Genomic DNA, 18,449 nt, shown 5'->3' with positions numbered 1-18,449 from the left:
CTCGAGAGCACATGGCTGCTGTCTGACTTACGTTTACAAACATCCACGTTGGGCGCTTTCTTGAAAACAGTATAGGGGCCAGGATGGAAGTCAGGAAACCCTTAAGGAAGGAGCTCCGGGATCCTATCCAGAGATGAAAGGGGGGTGTACTCTAAAATATCCCAAGAGCAGCAGGGTCTCCTGACAGACTGACCCTCCCTGAACAGCTGGAGAAGAGGCTGCCTTCCTGGGACCTGGGACCTGGGACCTGGGACCTGGGACCTGAGACAGGCAGGCTGGGAACAGGCTCAGCAGTGGTGAGTGGGGATCGGTGGTTCAACTTTGGACATGTTGAGTCTGAGGTGTCTGTCTGAATCATGCCCATGTCCAACGTCTTTTTTTAAAATTTTCATTCAAGGATATGTTCATTGACTTTTGTTTTTACAGAGCAGAAAGGGGAGAGAGGGAGGGAGGGAGGGAGGGAGGGAGGGAGGGAGGGAGGGAGGGAGGGAGGGAGAGAGGGAGGGAGGGAGGGAGAGAAAGAAACATCAATGTGCAAGAAACACTGATCAGCTGCCACCCATCTGGGAATCGAAACTGCAATTCATGTATGTGCCCTGACTAGGAATCGAACAGGCAACCTTTCAGTGTAGAGGCAATGCTCCGACCAACTGAGCCACGCCATCCAGGGCCTCATGACCACATGCCTTATCTCACCCATGAGGGCCTCACCTTGCCATCCAGCTTGGCTGCACTCAAACAAGAAACGAGGTCACAGCCAAGTTCCCACTGCTACAAATGGTTTCTAAAGTCAGGCTCTGAAGAGCAGTCTGGCTCTCTCGTGAAGCTAAGGATGTGCACACCTGGCAGGTGCGCCCTCAGAAAGACACTCTAGTGCCCATGTCCCTACGTGTTTGTGGGGGCGGAACCTGGGAAACATACATTGACAGTGGCACCCTTTACACATACGCCACAAACACTAACTGTTGAGTGCTGTGGTTCTCAACTTGGGCTGCACTTACAGGGTCCTGAGGTTTACATCCCACTCCCCAGAAACTCTGATTTCATCTAGGAATCAGGAATCAGTTGTTTTAAACCTTGAACACTTAACTAAAGGTAGATATAGCCAAATGGCTAAGTCTCAGAAACACAATGCTGGATAAAAAGAGGAAGTTGCACCATTTATTCAAAAATTTAAAACTGGCTAAATAATACTACACATTGTTTCTACCTACATGTGAGTAAAAAAAGTACTAAAAACATGCAGTGAAATAAAAGACAATTCAGCACAGGGATGGCCACTGGGCAGGGAGGGCGGGCGCCGAGGCAGGAAAGGGAAGACGAAGGACTCCAAGCACATCCAGAATGTTTCCTTCTCGCTGGGAAGTGTGCATAGTTGTTTGTTATGTTACTTTTTGAATGCCTGAAATAGTTAATGGTTTCTAAATGTTTTAATGTTTTAGCCCTGGCCAGTGTAGTTCAATTAGCTGGAGCATCATCCTGTAGTCTGAAGGGTCACGGTTCAATTCCCAGTTGAGGCAGGACCCCAGATCACAGGTGAGATCCCCCTCCCCCGTTAGGGCAACTGATGTTTCTCTCTCACACTAAGGATTCATTTTTCTCTTTCCCCCCACCCCCAACCTAGCTCCCTACCTCCCCCTTCCTCTCCCTCTGAAAGCAATGAAAAGAAAAATGTCCTCAGGAGAGGATAATAAATAAATAAAACTGTAAGTGTCTTGGCATAAATATATGCTAAAATACCGAAGCCAGAGCTGGAGACGGAGCTGGAGACACACACAGCATGTCTTGTATTTATAGTTTATTGTATTTATGTATACACACAAGGAGTACAGATAGTTTACTGTGCCGTACAAATTTATAGCTCGCCTTGCCTTTAGAGTCCAGCCTTCCGAAAGGGAAAGGGCCAGCCCGAGGCCATGCCTGCAGACAGAGGCTGCTGGCAGGGGACATCTCAGGGCACAGCTGGGTCTTGCGCCTGCACACGCACCCCCTCCAGGCACTCCCGTGACCACTAAACACCCGGAGGCTCCACGGGCCGCCCTTCGGGGCCCGTGGTTCAGGCAGACACAACTGTGCCTAATCTGCCTCTAAAATGTCACCCTGGAGTAGAGTCCTTCACCCTGGAGAGCTGGCTGAGGGTGTGAAACTAAGGGGGCTGCCTTTTGAGAAGAAGAGGAGGGAGGTACTGACGGGACTGCTCACAGGGAAGCTTCAGAGACCAACAAAAACCCTCTCCGAACACAACCCCTCTCCCATGAATCATTGAGGTGGCGGCCACTGGAAGCTGACATCTGAAACTCTGAAAGCTTTTGAGGACCCTCAAAGCACACAGTGATGCATGTCGTACAGCCCAAAGGACAAGCTTGGCTGTACTTGTGTGGCACAGGGGGCAGTACTGCACAACGATTAGAACAGACTGAGCCGCTGGTGCAAATGACTAGTCTCTCTAGGCCTCAGCTAATTGACAGCGCCTGCCCCTTGGGTCACTCAGAGGGTGAAGGAGACAGGCTGTTCTTGCTGCTAGCAACAGGAGCTGTAACCCGCTGTCCCCAGGCCCAGCACAGGTCAGGGCACATGAGACGACACATGAGAGCAAACGGATGGCTCCCCAACTGTTCCTGCAGTGGGATGACAGGGCCAGCGCAGACACCCGGACTTGGGGGACACTGAGCAGCCCATGTGAGCATCTGGTCAGCACCTGCCTAAGGCACTGCCCCAACACTAAGGATGCAGATCACCTCTATCTACAGCAGTAAGAACAAGGAGCAAGTGCTCTACCTGGGCAGCTGACTTCCAGACTCCACAGTGCTTGTTTTGGGGATCTAGTGTGAAATTTGTCCTGTGACAAAGCTCAGACAACAGAAATTCATCAGAGAAGCTTACCTGGCCTGTGGGCTTTCTGTCAGGCCAGGCAGAGACTAAAGCATGTTTCTTGCATGTGGGTGAAGTCATATACCAAGCAAATAGCTTAAAAAACCCCAGCCTTCCCCTTGTAAGAAATACAAAAGCCAACCCTCTGGAGGCGCACCCGATAATCTACCATTCTTTCCACTCCCTTCATTTTAAAATCCCTACAGTTTAACTTCTTTCCCGCGTACTTCCCATGTCACCTACCATCACCTGGAGCTCTTACCTGCTGTTCTTCTCTCTTTCAGGACATTGTCCAACTGCTCAAAATGGACCAGAACTGGGGACCCAGCAAAAATGAAAACTGAGTTTTAAAATCGATAGACAAGAATCTGTGGGCCACCAAAGCACACCAGAGAAGCCAGAGTGACAAATGAGCCCCTCACAGGTCAGCCACTGACCACGAGTAGACAGGGATAGTACTGGGACAGGATCGGGAACCTGGAAATATTCTCCCAAACATAGCTCCTTGGCCCCCAGGGCCTGGAAAGGTGGCTGAGAATAAGCATCTGGCAAGCTCAGTAATTTCTGTCACTTCCTGTTACTCACATCCTGCTGTTCAGATGCTGCCCAAAATGCTGGATGAATCCCTACCTTGAAGCCCCCTGAGACCCAGGCTATTCAAAACAGCTGGATGTGCGTACACAACACACTTCCTCACAGAGAGCTATACAAAACACAAAAACAGACACACACAAACAAGCCTCTGGAGGTCCCTGTGCAAAAGCAGCCCCAGGATGCAGGTCAGACCTCCAGGCATTCAGCCCTGCCTGCTGCCCCACCCCTGAAGAGGGCCAGGCGTGAGCTGCTGATGGGATTCTCTCCTCCCGGAATCCACACCTCTCCTCCTCTCCGGGCAGCTTTGGGGCCAAAGGGGACAGGGGGTCACCATTATAGCTACTGACTTACTCAGGGGCACACAGCAGACAGTCAAAGCCAAGCAGCCTCCACCGGGCTCTGCTCCACCTCCCAGTCCTCCTGAGGACACCAGCCACCAGGAACACAGGACGCCCAGGCAGGGAGCAAAGCCAACTGGGTCAGAGGTTAAAATCACATGTAATCTATCAGACAACAGATTTTTAAAAGGGAACAAAAAGTAAGATGAAGCCAAAAGTAGTAGCAAAAACTGAATCATGAAAACCACACTTGAGGTTACTTGTCTATTTCACATTTCAGCAGAGCTTCCTTCAACGGGTGGGAAACCTTCTGACAGATCAGCACCCACCCTGAGCAGGGTTTGGGAGGCAGAGGGGTGCCACCGCCAGGGAGGGCACCAGGTGTGGAGATGGTGTCCCAGAAGGGATTTCTGCAACAGCAGGTGAAAAATAGGAACCGGGCCCAAAGAAGGCAAAATAAAAACAAACAAACAAAACCTATGGTGTTGCCAACAGAACACTAGAAATAACCTAAATCTCCAAAAACTGGGGAGTGGTGAAATAAATGATGACTTGATCATATAACAATATACCTTATAGCTGACTTTGAAAAGGATGATAAGACTGCCCATTATGGTCACAGATGTTCATAATGTGGTAAATTTAAAAAGCAGATTACAAATTAGGATGTGTAACACTGACCCCACTCTTTGTAAAACTTAAGTATATGTACTGATATTCATAGGAAACACCTAAAAAAACTATTTGTCTATAGCAGAGTTTTTTAACCTTGGCACTATTGACATCTGGGGCAAAATAATTATTTGCGGTCCCCCACAACATTGAGGGATGCTGAGCAGCAACCCTGGCCACAGCGGTAGCACATGTTCCCCACCTCCCGGTCCCTGACCTCCGCTGTCACAACCCCAAATGTCTCCACTGCCAAAGTCCTCGGTGGGCCAATCTCACCTCCCCACCCCCACACCCCACCACTGTTTGAGAACCACTATTACAGGTCTCTGTAATAGTGCGTATATGTAGGATCTCAGACTTTTGAGTATTTTTTGTTTGTTTGGGTTATGGTGCTTATTCAACCGAACATGTTATTTGTCTTAAAAGTGAACAAAAAACGATCTTAGCTTGGGTAAAACATTACAAGTGTTTTTGCTATAAGGAAATGCAGCAAACCTTCACATTCTATAAAAGGACACAATAAAAATAATAAGTCTCATGGGAAAGGATGAGCTGGGCCAGACCACTCAAAACCTATGCAAGTTTGTAACCAAGCATTAAGAAACAACAGCAATCTGCCCTGGCTGGTGTGGCTCTGTGGATTGAGTATAGGCCTGTGAGCCAAAGGGTCGCCGGTTCAACTCCCAGTCAGGGGACTTGCCTGGGTTGCAGGCGCAGGCCAGGTCCCCAGCAGGGGAGGCACAAGAGGCAACAGATGTTTCTCTCCCTCCCTTCCCCTCTCTAAAAATAAATACATAAAATCTTTAAAAAAAAAAAACCAGCAATCCTAATAAAAACATAGTATATAAGGAAATGCTACAGTAAATATAGGACTTGACTGTCTAAAAAGTCAAGTTAAGGAGCATGAAGGGTGAGAGTTGCTGCAACTGAGTTGCAAGTTTTACGCAAAATGCACAGAGATCTGAGACACAATAAGCAATTCCAAGGCAGAGCCTGCAGGCTCCAGCCCAGGGCTGTGCTCCCCCTCCGCTGGCCTCCTCCTGCCCCTGCTAGTGATCTTGGCTGGACCAGCACACTTTTTGTTAGAGAAACACACCACAGCAAAAAGGACTAATTGCATCTTTCTTGGCTACTGCACAGAGGGAAGAAACAATAAACTTCAAGTCATTAGCTCACACTAATATTATCCCAGTGATCACGAAATCTAATTCAAAGTACCCTGGCAGTGGATTGTGGAGATGGAGGGAGGAGGGTTAGAAATGCTTTGGCAGTCTTAAATCTGGCTGCCATCACGCTATCATAATGTATCCATTTTCCTCTGGGATGGCTTGATGTTAAATCATCTTATACCCAAGAGCATCTATAGTAACGTTACAGTAACAAGTACCAAGGGGCGGGGGTCAGGGGAAGGGTTTATAAGCAACCTCTGCAGCCCAAGGTCGGCCAAGCACTTTACTGACCACTGAAGGTCAGGCTGATTAGGCACTAAGATATCCCAGAACAAAGTGGTCCAAGGTAAGAACACCAACATCTGCTGACTCGCCAGGTGGCTGACACCTTGAGACAAAGTCTGGTGTGTGCCTTTACTGATGAGCTAAGCAACCCACTGACAAGCTACCAAGTAGCATGCTATACAGCCAGAAAACAGACAAACCAACTAAGGGGAAAACAAGGTTTACAAACAATTTACGAAAGGGCCTGTTTATATTGCAGTACTGCGTAACAAAGGACAGAGGGACAGACGGAGGGAGGGAGGCTGATTTAAAGGGTTGGACACGTGGCCTGGAAAACTGGAAGCTGGTCTTTCACGTGGTGGAATTGGAGAATTTTTTCCCTTTGCTTCTGGTTTTCTGTTATTTTCTAAATGATCTGCAGTCATCAGCCTGTCTTCTAACTGCCCAAAAGACTGATGTCCTCAGTTGGGGGCTGCCATTTGTACGTGATCCAGGAAAGGGGATCTCAGGGTACATTCCCAGTCAGGTAGGTAGGTCACACTCAAGGTCACTGCCTTTCAGGAAGGATAACCCTTCTCATCTATAAGCCCCCTTCCAAGCTTCAGTTTACCCCTTTCCTTTGACCAAGCTTTCTATATTCCCCTGGTATGTCAAGTATATTTCAAAAATGAAAAGAAGTCATTCCAACCACAGGATTTGACCTTTTAAAAAACTAAAACAGAAAAAAAGGTTATAATTTATTTTTTTCTTGGTAAGCCCTGACCCAGAGGGTCTGTCTCCCAGGGCTTTGGACAAATCACCAGATATCTGAACATCCACAAAGGGAAGCCATGGCATGCAGTCAGCTGGGGCCAGCTGGCCTGACTTAGGAGTCACCTGTCTTTGTCATGGCACGGCTGTGACAGCCCCATGTGGATGGAGGAGACAGAAAAGCTTCCCAGAGATGCCAAGGGATAGAGACACAGCAACAACAAGCCAATTACCTCAACAAATATTTACAGAATGCCTACTCTGTGCCAGACATGGCTCTGGGGCACTAGAGAAGAGTTAAGAAGTCCCAGGACATCCCTTCTCTCATGAAGTTTATATCTCTTCCTTCAACAAACAGACATCAGTGTGTAAGATGTCTATATAGACAATAGGAACAAAGAACTGGAAGAAGCTATATCCATTACAAATTTTAATGCATTATCACAAAATTTCAAAGGTACTGTCAAAAACCTTCCCCCTACCCCACAAAAAACTCCACATTCAGTTCCACTGGCAAATTCTAGCAAAACTTTGACAAGGAAATAACGCCCAACTTTATCAGAACAATGTCCCTCATTTTCTGATGCTAGTTTATATGTTTTATAACATCAGCTTAACCTATGTACCAAAACCAGACAAAGGCAAGGAATATGCATTATGAGAAAATATGGTTTGGCTTAACATTTGAAAATCAACCAACTAAATTTGCTCTTTTAAAAAAATATAGGAGAAAAAAAACATGATCACTTCAAAACATGCAATAAAGTACTTGACAAAATTCAACATATATTCACAATAAAAATTCTCAGCAAATAAGAAAATGCCCAAATTGATAAACGGTACCTATAAAGAGCCTTCGACTAACATGACACCTAACACTGAGAAGCTGAACGGTCCCGTTAAGATGGAGGAAAGGAAAACATTACTGCTTTCACTACTTCCATTCAACCTTGTACTGGCAGTCCTAGCAATAAGGCAAGAAAAAGAAATAAAAGGCATCTGGGTCACAGAGAAGGCATCCAGGTAAAGGTGATTTATGACTGTCATGTAGAAATTTCTGAGGAATCTACAAAACAACTACTAGAACTAATAAGTTTTTTCCCAAGGTCACAAAATCCATTATATTCTTATATGTTTGCAGGAAATACATGGAAAATAATTTTTAAAATTTCATTTACTAGACACAAAAAACAAATGCAGGAACGAATCTAACAAAAGACATTAAAGATGTCTGCACTGAAAATTACAAAACTTTGCTGAAATTTTAAAAGAGCTATATCACATATTATGTTCATGGGAAAACTCAATTTTATTAAGATATCAATTCTCGTCCTGGCTGGTGTGGCTCAGTAGACTGAGTACCAACCGGCCTTTGAACCAAAGGATTGCTGGTTCAATTCCAACCTGGGGCACATGCCTGGGTTGTGGGCCAGGTTCTCCATTAGGGGGCACTCGAGAGACAACCACACAATGATGTTTCTCTCCCTATCTCCCTCCCCTCCCCTCTCTAAAAGTAAATAAAATCTTAAAAAATAAAAAAATACATCAATTCTCCACAAACTGATTTATAGATTCAATGCAATCTCAATCAAGATTCCAGGAAGCCTTTCTTGTACAAACCAAAAAGTTAATTTTAAGTCATACGAAAATGCAAAGGACTTAGAATAACCAAAGCAAGCTTAAGAAAGAACAAAATTTAAAAAGGGAGAGAGCTAATAGAAAGGAAGAAAGGAAAGAAGGCAGGGAGCGAGGGAGGGAGGAAAACAGAGTTAGCAGACTTGCCCTATGTGATTTCAACACTGACTATAAGGTTACTTAGAATAATCAAGAAAGTGAAACCTCAATGAAATAGCACTAACATGTCTATTAGGTCATGTAAAATAAAAAGACTGACCACACCAAGTGCTGGTGAGGAGATGGAGCAAATGGAACTCTTATGCATTGCTGGTGGGAATGTTAAGTTCCGAGCACTTTGGAAAACAGTTGAGCAGTTCCTTAAAAAGTTCAACATATACCTACTATATGACCCAGCAATTCTGCTGTTAGGTAGTGAGCTGGCCAAAAAGTTCACCGGTTTTTTTCCATGTGATGGTTCCTAGTAGAGCTTAGTCGTCTTTAACTTCATTTGAAACAATTTCGTTAGATTGTATTGTGGCAGCTGTCATATCAGTGTGCATTTTTTTAAAAAATCAAAATTGGTGAATTTCTGTGTAGCCATTTTAATACTAAAGATAGAAGAAAATACACAACATTTTCAGCATGCTTTATTATTTCAACCAAGTAAAAACACAAGTGAAATGCAAAAAAAGATTTGTGCAATGTGTGAAGAAGGTGCTGTGACTGACAGAACGTGTCAGAAGTGGTTTGTGAGTTTCGTGCTGGAGATCCCTTGATGGACGATTCTCCAAGGTCAGTAAACTAGTTGAAGTTGGTAACGATCAAATCAAGACATTAAGTGAGAACGATCAATGCTGTAACACATCAAAGAAGCCAACATACTCAAAATATCCAAATCAGTCAAGTTATTGGTGAAAATGAAAAACATGACTTTTATTTTACAGAAAAAAACTAAACAGACTTTTTGGACAACCCAATATTTTCCCAAGGGAAATGAAAACATATGTCCACACACAGACTCGAGTACGAATGCTCATGGCAGTTCTGTCTGCAAGAGTCCAAACTAGGAACAGCTCAAATGCCCACCAACCAGTACACGGATCAACTAATCGTGGAGGAGGAACATATTATTGATATCGCCAACCTGGAAAATTTCAACATCATTATGCTGAGCCAAAGCAGCCAGACATTTATTTTTAAAAAAAGAAAAAAAGGATATACTATCATCATTCAATTTACACAGAATTCTTAAGAATGCAAACTATCTACAAAAAATAGAAATGTAGCATGGGCCTGCGAACCAGAGGATCGAGGTTCGATTCCCAGTCAGGGCACATGCCTGGGTTGCAGGCCAGTTCCTGGCAGGGGACGCACAAGAGGCAACCATACATTGGTATTTCCCTCCCTCTCTCCTTCCCTTCCCCTGTAAAGATAAATAAAAATTAAAAAAAAAAAAAAAAAGAAAAGAAATGTGTGCAGGGACAGTCATGTAGATAGAGACTGACCACAAGGAGACTTCCAGGGGATTGAACTGCAGTGACAGTTTCCACAGGTTGGGGAGGGGGCAGGGGCTGTAAATTCATCAAGCTGTCTGCTTTAAATAGGGCAGCTCACTGGACAGCAACAGTGCCTCAACTAAGTTATAAAAATATTTATAACTTAGTGCACTGGAATATTCCTTAAAAGACAGAATGAACCTTTCTGAATGACTAAAGGGACTGAGTAATTTATCACCCAAGCCGGGACACCTCTGCAGGTCACAGTGGGTGCTAAGAATCACTAACGGGTGTTAACTGCTCTACAACAGGGCCTGTGCACTCGCAGTGCCCTGAACAAACCACCTATGGACCTGGGAACAACAAACACCCAACCTGTTCCTCGGTGTGATTAGATACTTCTTGATAAAGCGAACCACAAAGTTCATTCCTCAGAGGACAGCCAGAGCTGCAATAGAGCAGGAAGCAGCCTCCTTGATCAGCTGTGCCTGGGCCCCTGGGCCCCAGTCAAGGAAGTGGTCTTAGTTTTTGGTGTCAGGGGCAGGACAGAGGCCAGAGCTCCTGCCCCAAGGTCCGTGACCCTTCAGCCTTTCCACAGATGGTCCCCACCCCCACTCCCAAATGCCTAATTACTGGGATCGGCTGTCTTCAGACCCCTGCGGCCAGAGCAGTCTGCAGAGAAAGTGGCACCCTGACACCTACAGGCTCCTTAACACATGTTCAGCAGGGATGGAGGGGACCTGGGAGCAGCCACAGTCGCTCCCAGCAGGGCACTCTGGCCTTATGTGAGCGCCTCCACACTGGGCTGAGGTCTTGAGGTTTCAGCTAAACATCCTGTGCAGACCTTGCACAGCAGCTCCTGCAGTCCTGCCCCGTCTGGAGAAAAAGTCGGGGGGGGGGGGGGGGGGAGGCACACATGTTTCATTTTTAAATTTACATTTCGAACTAGGTACTCAAATTATGACAGGGAGGGATTACTGAGTCAATAAATAATAGTACAGCCTCCCCACCATGGAGCAGAGAATTATTTAAATTTGATAAATTGTTGCAAGAAATCAAAAAGATCCCATCACTCTACATACTCTTGAAATACCAGCCAATTCTGGGACAGAATACCATCCTCACAACTTTCAAGGAAAAAAAAAGACAAACAGAACTTGGCTCAATCATATCCCTGGAGCATGTGTCAAAGAACACTGAGTAAAGAATGACTAAAATTATTCATTTTGTAGACACCCAAAGAAAAAAAAATTCAACCTAATCCATGTGCTTTCACCACTGTTTCTTTCCTCAGAGACTCACTGCTCTGCATAAGCACTATAATGAAACTATAATCTTTCAACTTTCCATTGCTGAGGGTCTGTTTTCTCTCCGTTGTAAATACAAATAAGTAGAAGTATTGACAGTCAATACACACACATATACGCAAACATGTAACACACACACACCCCAACAGTGCTGTGAAAATAAGCACTATTTTCACAAATCTGATTTCACAGATTTCCCTACTCGCTAAGAACACACAGCCCAGACAAGTAACAGCGACTTCTCCCATCCTAACTCTTAAAGCCACCAAACAGACACCACGTTTGGTTCCACTGCTCACCAGCCAGGCTGTCAGCAGAAGACAGCATCTTCTCTCTTGGCCTGCTCAGAACAACTGTAAGAACCAAACCCCAAGCACTCACGTGGAGCTGCTGGCTCTTTGGACCATCTGTGCCACAGAAGCAGGTGCTGCCTTCAGCAAAACCCCACACTTAGCAAACACACAGCCAACGACTGGGCTCAATGCCCACTTCCTCCTGCTTCTTGAAATTGAGAACAAAGTGGATTAGAAAGCATGGAATTCACTGAATCAACTTCCTTCTGCAGTTGCCCTTCTAGTCCCACTCCACTGTCCACTGACAATCACTGCATTTAATTCACTGAACACCTACTATGTGTCAGGTGCTTGCCTCACTACCATGTAAGGGGTAATACTGCCCGCACTGTGCCAATGGAAGAAAGAAGCCCCAGGTGTTAAGGCCTGAGATCCCACAGTGGACAGCTGGCAGAGCCAGGATGTGGGATCAGGTGCTCCCGGAGCCCCGCGCATGACCTGGAACCGGGTGGGCTCACTCATGGCAGGGTGCCCAGGCAGCAGGTGCTGCTCTCCTCACATGAGGCTTCCCATCTGGCAGGGCGTCTGGCCTCCGAGGAGTTACAGGACAGCCCAACCCATGAGTCTGACTCTCTCCCCGTTCCAGATCCAGGCCGGCAGTCACAAAAACTAGGAAGTTTTTCCACACAAGTAAATTTGCCAATTATATATATAGCTTTTCCTCTCTCCGAGCCAAAGTGACAAGCATGAAGAAGGTTTTGCCCAGGAAGTGTCTGAGCTGCAAAGAAGCTGAGAGGGAAAACTGATGTTGAAGTCTGGATAAAGGTCATGGCTCCCCACAGAAGGAGCAGCCCTGAGCACCCCATAGGCTGAGGTCAGCCGGAAGAAACAGCTGAGATAGGGTGAAACTCAGGCCCACGGTTTCACCCTGTGCTGGTCTGCTAAGGAAATTTCATTCATTCAACAAACACTAGGGCTAAGTAAGTAGTTAAAACTTAAAACAACTAGATATATTACTTAAACCATTACATAGCTTCCTTTTTATTTAGAGAAATAAAAACAAAAAATATATGAAAAGGAAAACCAAATGTAAATAAAACATAAGATAATTAAACAAAGGCATCTGATATTTTTTAATCACACTTGGTTTTCTTTACATTTTATTCTTCCTATTTCTAGTAACATAGCCCAAGAACTTGTAAGGGTAACAGCTCATTCCAGATATCTACTCTGCAGCTACAGATGCTGTTTTCTGAGCAATGTCTATAAAACTGAGCTCATCTGAAACCCATTGGAATCCCCATAAACAGAAGGACTGCTGAGTGTTAGCAAGGTGAACCCCAGTACCATCCCACTGCAGTGATGAGTGGCAGCAGAGGCAAAAACCCAGAAGCATTTAGAGGGCACTCTCTGCAAACCCGGGGAAATGATCAGTAAGATGGATCGGTATTATCCCCAGTTCACAGGTAAGAAAACCAAGTCTTGGAAAGATAAAGCATCTTGCCCTAAATCATATAGCAAACAAAGACCACCTTTATACACCTCATGGGACTTCTGGGTACCATAAAGTATTTCAACATCACTTGGGGAAAAGGAAATTCTAATACAGGCATTAAAAAGCACTCCACTCCTTGCAGGGCACGGCTCCTCTGACCTGGTCATTTTAGGGCTGTCATTGGGATGATGCCAGGAGTGAAGCCTCCTTGAGTTCTGTCCCCACAGCCATAGGACTAAGTCACATAAGATTTCAGGTGCTTTGCAAAAGCAGCTCTCTATACACACATATCTTACATGAGAGTATAACTCTAATTCAATTTGCACTGAAATTTATATACGTGTATATATGTACACACACACACACAAAAAACATCTTTTGTGTTTTTTTTTGCCTCGGACCCTTTTTGGCAGTCTGGTAAAGCCTATACACTCCATCTCAGAATGTCTCTAAATGTAGAAAATGAAATATTTAGAATTGCAATGGAAACAAACTTTAATAAAATACAATCACATCCACAGACTTATTAGAAAGTAGAGGAATCCACGAGCCTAAGCTAAACCCCCCCTGCCAGGCAACACACTGTCTTCTCTCTTCCTCGTCCCCCATCCCCCAAAAGAGGATCTGAGGGTCACTCTGACAGGGTTGAATGGCAGGTTCCCAAAAGATATGCTTGTGTTTCAATTTCCAGAACCTGTGCCCAGGAGCGCATTTAATTAAGGATCTTGAGATGAAATCATCCTGGATTATCTGAGTGGGCCATAAGTCAATGACAAGTGTCAGTGATAAGAGAAGACACGGGGTGGGGAAGAGGAGACAGCTACGTGAAGACGGAAGACAGACGGCAGTGATGCAGCCGCAGGAACACTTGGAGCCGGCAGCTGCTGGAGGAGACGAGGGGCAGGACCTCCCCTAGGACCTTGGGAGGGGGCGCAACACCTGGCTTTCAGACTTCGAGCAGCCAGCGGTACAAGAGAACACATTTCTGTCACATGAGCCACAGGGTAATTTGTCGTGGCAGCCCCAGGGAATTAAAAGGGCAGCAGAACCTATTTCTAATAGATACATCTTCATGATTTTCTAAACATTAACTACAAAGAATTAAATATAAACCCCCCTTCTGTGTATGCAGTGTTGAATATGGGATTATGTAGAAGCAACCATCTACATGTATATCTTAAACTTAATTCTCATTCGGTTTATACAGAAAACCCTCTTATTTTCAATACCCCCATTAGGTAGCCAATCCATTTTCCTGAAGTTCATAAATAAAGCCAGGGCCCATCCTTCCATCTATTTTGTTCTTCTGTGACACCAAACAAGTATTCAGTCCTTGCTTTCTGCCCTCTGCCCAGGCTCCTTCTGTTCCCCCAACCAGGCCCTCGCCCCTCACCCCAGGGCATTCTGCTGCCTCCACTGCCCTTTTCCAGGTCAGGCCATTCAGATAAGCAGACGTTCTGCCAAGCTTTCTGCTCATGTTTCTTCCTCCACCAGCTTAGTCACTTATTCCAGGCCCCCTTGATTTGTCTGTCCCCTTCCTCATCATCAAACCCAGCCCAGTTTCCTTCATTCCTTTATTACAGGTGACATGCTCACCAGAGATTCTGGGGATTCAGGATACAGTGAAGATCCAATCATGAATCATCTAAAAGAATGTAAGCAGAGGCAGGAATACAGAAGTACTCATGCTCAAAAATGAAGCTGTAAACCACAACTAAACCCAAATCAAATAGAGCAGAAGGAAGTTTCATCTTCTCAACCTCAAGGGCAGGCAACAGGTGAAAAGGGATGCAAGAGACGCCGCCCTCTCCTGGGCACGGGGGCGCAGCACCGGAGCAGCTCTGCAGGCAGACCACATGCCTCTTCCCACATGTCCCTCCTGCAAGCTCAAGTGCTTGTTCTAGCAATAGTTCCAACAGGAAACACGAAAACCATCCTAAGTCCCTAAGTATGAGAGGAGTCAAGTTTAACTGATTATGTATGGCACATCTACCTACACAATGAACTATCTGCGGCTGTGATGACCATGAGTCTGATCAGTACAGACTCATGATGCAGAACATTCATGATGAAATAATAAAGCCAAAATATAAAGTACACACGCAGTGATGTGTGTGTTATACACATAACATTTAATGTTGGCCTACAAAAAAAGAGTCTTAAGGGGACCTGAAAAAAGGAAACAGCTGCTGAGCTACTGTGGGATCTTTTTTTTCCTATTTCAAATCTCCTCTAAAATCATGATTGCAATTTAAACACTTCAGGAAATAAATACACAGCCCCCAGCTAGCGCTGGTACCTGGGACGCACTGCTGCTCTGTCCTGTCCCTGAACGCAATGCTCCTGCTGGCTCTTCCCACGCTGTTCTCTCCCCCTGGTCCAGCTCGCACACTCCCTTCTCAGAAGATTCCACTCCCCAGGCCCTTTCTCCCCACTCTCACAGCATGCTGCACCTTCTATTATACTTGGCACAGGGACTATAATTATTTCTTTTCATGTCCAACGGGCTGTGGGAAGTCACCTCTGTCCGCCCTCGCCCTCGGGCACCGGCTAGAGGGTTTGCTGCAACACAGGATTGCTGAAAGAAGGAAAAACAAGTCTTTCTACACCACAAATTGTTTCCAATTGGTTTCTGTTTGATTTCAATGAGTAGGGTGCTGAGGTAAAGCCGTAAAGCAAAGCCGTACTTGTTATCATGTTATTCCTATATTCCCCAGGGGTGAAGAAGTTTTCAGGCTGTCAAACTTGCTGGAAACACACGGGTGCTCACTCACAGAGGAACGGAGCCAGCCCCTCCCACAGTTGCTCCTCAGTTCTGCTCACAGCAGCATGCAAGGCCCCAGGAAGTGGGCAAGGCTAACCTACCGGTGGACCCACAGACAGGACTGCCACAGTGATGAACGTCTGTCCTGCAGGGCTCTGCAAGAAAGAAATGGTTCAACATCCTCTCTGAGTAGAAAGGAGCAAGGATCCAACTTCCAAACTCCCCCTGACTCTTGCAGCCTGGTGTATCTTACAGTGCAGACAAGTATGAAAGGCGAGATGCAAGGAGGTGTGTGTGACCAAGTGCACAAATTACTTAGGAGCCTGTGCTCATTTACTGTCACATCAGTTTCCCAAATGCAGCTGCACCTCAAAATCACAGAAAACTTAAAAAAATCATCCATTAGTAAAACAGCACCAGAATCTCTGGGATGGATGGTGCTTGGACACAGCCAAGTGGGGAAGCCACCATCCCAAAGGAGCAGAAGGCCACGGCATGAACAGGAAGACCTTACAGAAGCGCATTTTACCCTACCTTTGAAGAATAAACAGGTTTATGGAGAGAACTGGCGAGAGGGCTCCAGATTGAGGGGCGACCTGTACACAGGGCTCCCATTCCCTACAAAGAGCAGGCTTGGCTGGTGTAGGTCGTGCTGGGTGAACACTGGGAGGGCCTAGCTGGGCAGATTCCCTGGACAGTATTAGGTACAAAATGAGGAGCTATCCAGTGATTTACAGTGCTTCTAAAAATGGGCGGAATGAATCTTTTTAATGGTTTTCTATTTCGGGAATATACCAGTAAAACTTGTCTTTCCTCTTCAAGGTCCAACTCAATTGCGGTTGCCGCTATGACCCAGAGGAAGAGTGAAGCGGTCAGACCGCATGTGGCCCGTGAAACCTGAGATAGTCCATGGTGATTTGTTTAATTAGAAGTTACTACTCAACAAAGAGAAAAAGTATGCAACATTTCATTTAAGTAATACAAGTAAACCAAACTAAAAAAAAGTTCTAATTAAGTAGCAAATGACATAATAAATAAATGTGTTTCACTGCTTTCAACTGACTCACTGAAAAGATAAACAGAGTGCCTACAATCATGTTAACAGCAAACACATCATGCCTGTGTTGTATTAGCTCATTTAAATCTTCATGAACCCCCCCCCAAATGGGTACTTAAATTATTATCACCATTTCTCAGGTGAGGAAACTGAGGCTCAGGCTCATTAAGTGTCTGTCCAAGGTCACTTGGCTAGTGAGAGGCCTGGCCTCTGAGCACCAGGGCTGTGCAAGGCCCTGTGTGGGTCCTTTCAGAGACAAAGGACTATGACCTGGCCCAGCTGTCTAGGCTCTGACATGTGACAGGACATCCGGATCCTGAACATTCAAAGGTAGGGAGTCCCTTACTCCTCTGGGAAACCCAAAATTTGGAAATACCACATAGCACCCAATTTTCCCCATAAATGAAATAAAAGGTAATTGAACATGTCACAGCAGGAGTCAAAAACACACCACCTTTCCTCAGGCGCCTTTCACAGCAGTGCTGGCTTTCTGACTCCCTGCCCTCTGGCTGCTCAGCCAGCCCTGACTGTGTAGGGGCCCAGAGTCCCCCTGAGGGAGGGTGTCCAGTCCCTGAGGAACACACGTCTCTGCCAAACCACAGCCACTGCTTGTCCCAGTGCCAACGTGCCGCCCAATACCAGCACCACCACCTGAGGGATCCAAGGCGGAAGGCTCAGGCAAGGGACCAAGGACACAGAGCAACGAGTGGGAGGTCGTGGGACGGCAGGTGGCCAGGGGCACCCTGACTGCAGTGAAGGGGTCCAGGGAGTGAAACTTCCAAGAGCCACCATCCTCTGCCAGGAAATGTGGGTGTGGATGTCTCCCAATCTCTGAGTGCTCCAGGCTCCTTGCCTTCAAGGCACACAGGCCAGGGCACAAGACACAACTGTCCACCCTCAGCCCCTGATCTGCTTCCCACCATCCATCAGGAGCGCCTGTGCCCACCTCAGGTGACAAGCTCCTTGTCCTCCTAGGGTTAGAAAATCTTCACTAACTTGAATTCCATTGATTCTGCCTCCTCCAAAGGGACAGAGCCCCAGACACCTGCCACAAGGTGAGTCTCCGAGGCAAAGAGGTGCAGTTTCTAAAACTGAAAGGGGCCAGCAACAGGGTCCTGGGAAAGGGGAAATGCGGAGCCATTTGATCTCGACCTGTGCACTGTGACCAGGTCACCCTGTGGGCTGCTCTCCAAGAAACATCTACCATGGACGGCTCAAGTCCCCAGGGTTCTTCAGTACTGTTACTGGATTCCCAAGTCATTTAAAACAAACGGCAGCGGTAACTAGAACAGTTTAACTAACTGCCTGCAGCACCCCTCTGTGTGCCCAGCCCTTGCTGTCCCCACCGAGGGCTTTCAAACCCCTCGCCTAGCCACAGCAAAGGGCCCATCTGACCCCCTCACATGTATTCTAGCCACCTGTTCCCTGCAGAACTAGTCTCCAGACTCAGAACAAAAAAACACTGATATCACACCTAGCTTTAAAAATCTTAATGGCTTCCCAGTACATTTGGCAAAAAAAAGTCTTAACCCCCAGAGCCTGGAAAGCACTTCATCCTGACTTCTGCCTGTCTCATCACCCTCACACCTGCTCCCCCTGGCAGGAACCACCTGCACCTGGACACTTGTCATCGCTGGCCCCGATCCTTCTTGGCCCCGGGAAGGCCTTCACTGATCCCCTCCAACACTTCACCAGAGCTGCCCCCTTCAGGGCCTGCTGTCCCTGTGTCTGCGCCACCTGA

The 18,449-nt window shown here is 46.3% G+C and overlaps 1 protein-coding gene across 5 annotated transcripts in view; it reads right to left on the bottom strand.

Annotated features, from left to right (window-relative positions):
• DGKD (diacylglycerol kinase delta) overlaps positions 1-18,449 on the bottom strand; it is a 104,287-nt gene that overhangs the window by 44,804 nt on the left and 41,034 nt on the right. The window contains exons 1-2 of one of the 5 annotated variants that reach the window (XM_053655198.1): positions 3,817-3,833; positions 3,134-3,187 (exon numbers count right to left, since the gene is read on the bottom strand). The exons of 2 other annotated variants lie outside the window; for them this stretch is intronic. The gene's annotated coding sequence lies outside the window, so the exon portion shown is untranslated. Of the gene's footprint in view, positions 1-3,133; positions 3,188-3,816; positions 3,838-11,398; positions 11,419-18,449 lie in introns of those variants that run through there. 2 more of the 5 variants (XM_053655201.1, XM_053655200.1) reach the window with 2 other exon arrangements.

Source organism: Artibeus jamaicensis, unplaced genomic scaffold (assembly GCF_021234435.1).
Source record: "Artibeus jamaicensis isolate MK-2021 breed Jamaican fruit bat unplaced genomic scaffold, CSHL_Jam_final contig_944, whole genome shotgun sequence".
NCBI classification, from domain to species: domain Eukaryota; kingdom Metazoa; phylum Chordata; class Mammalia; order Chiroptera; family Phyllostomidae; genus Artibeus; species Artibeus jamaicensis.
Note: the sequence above shows the minus strand (reverse complement) of the source record. Positions and strands in the feature narration are given on the sequence as shown.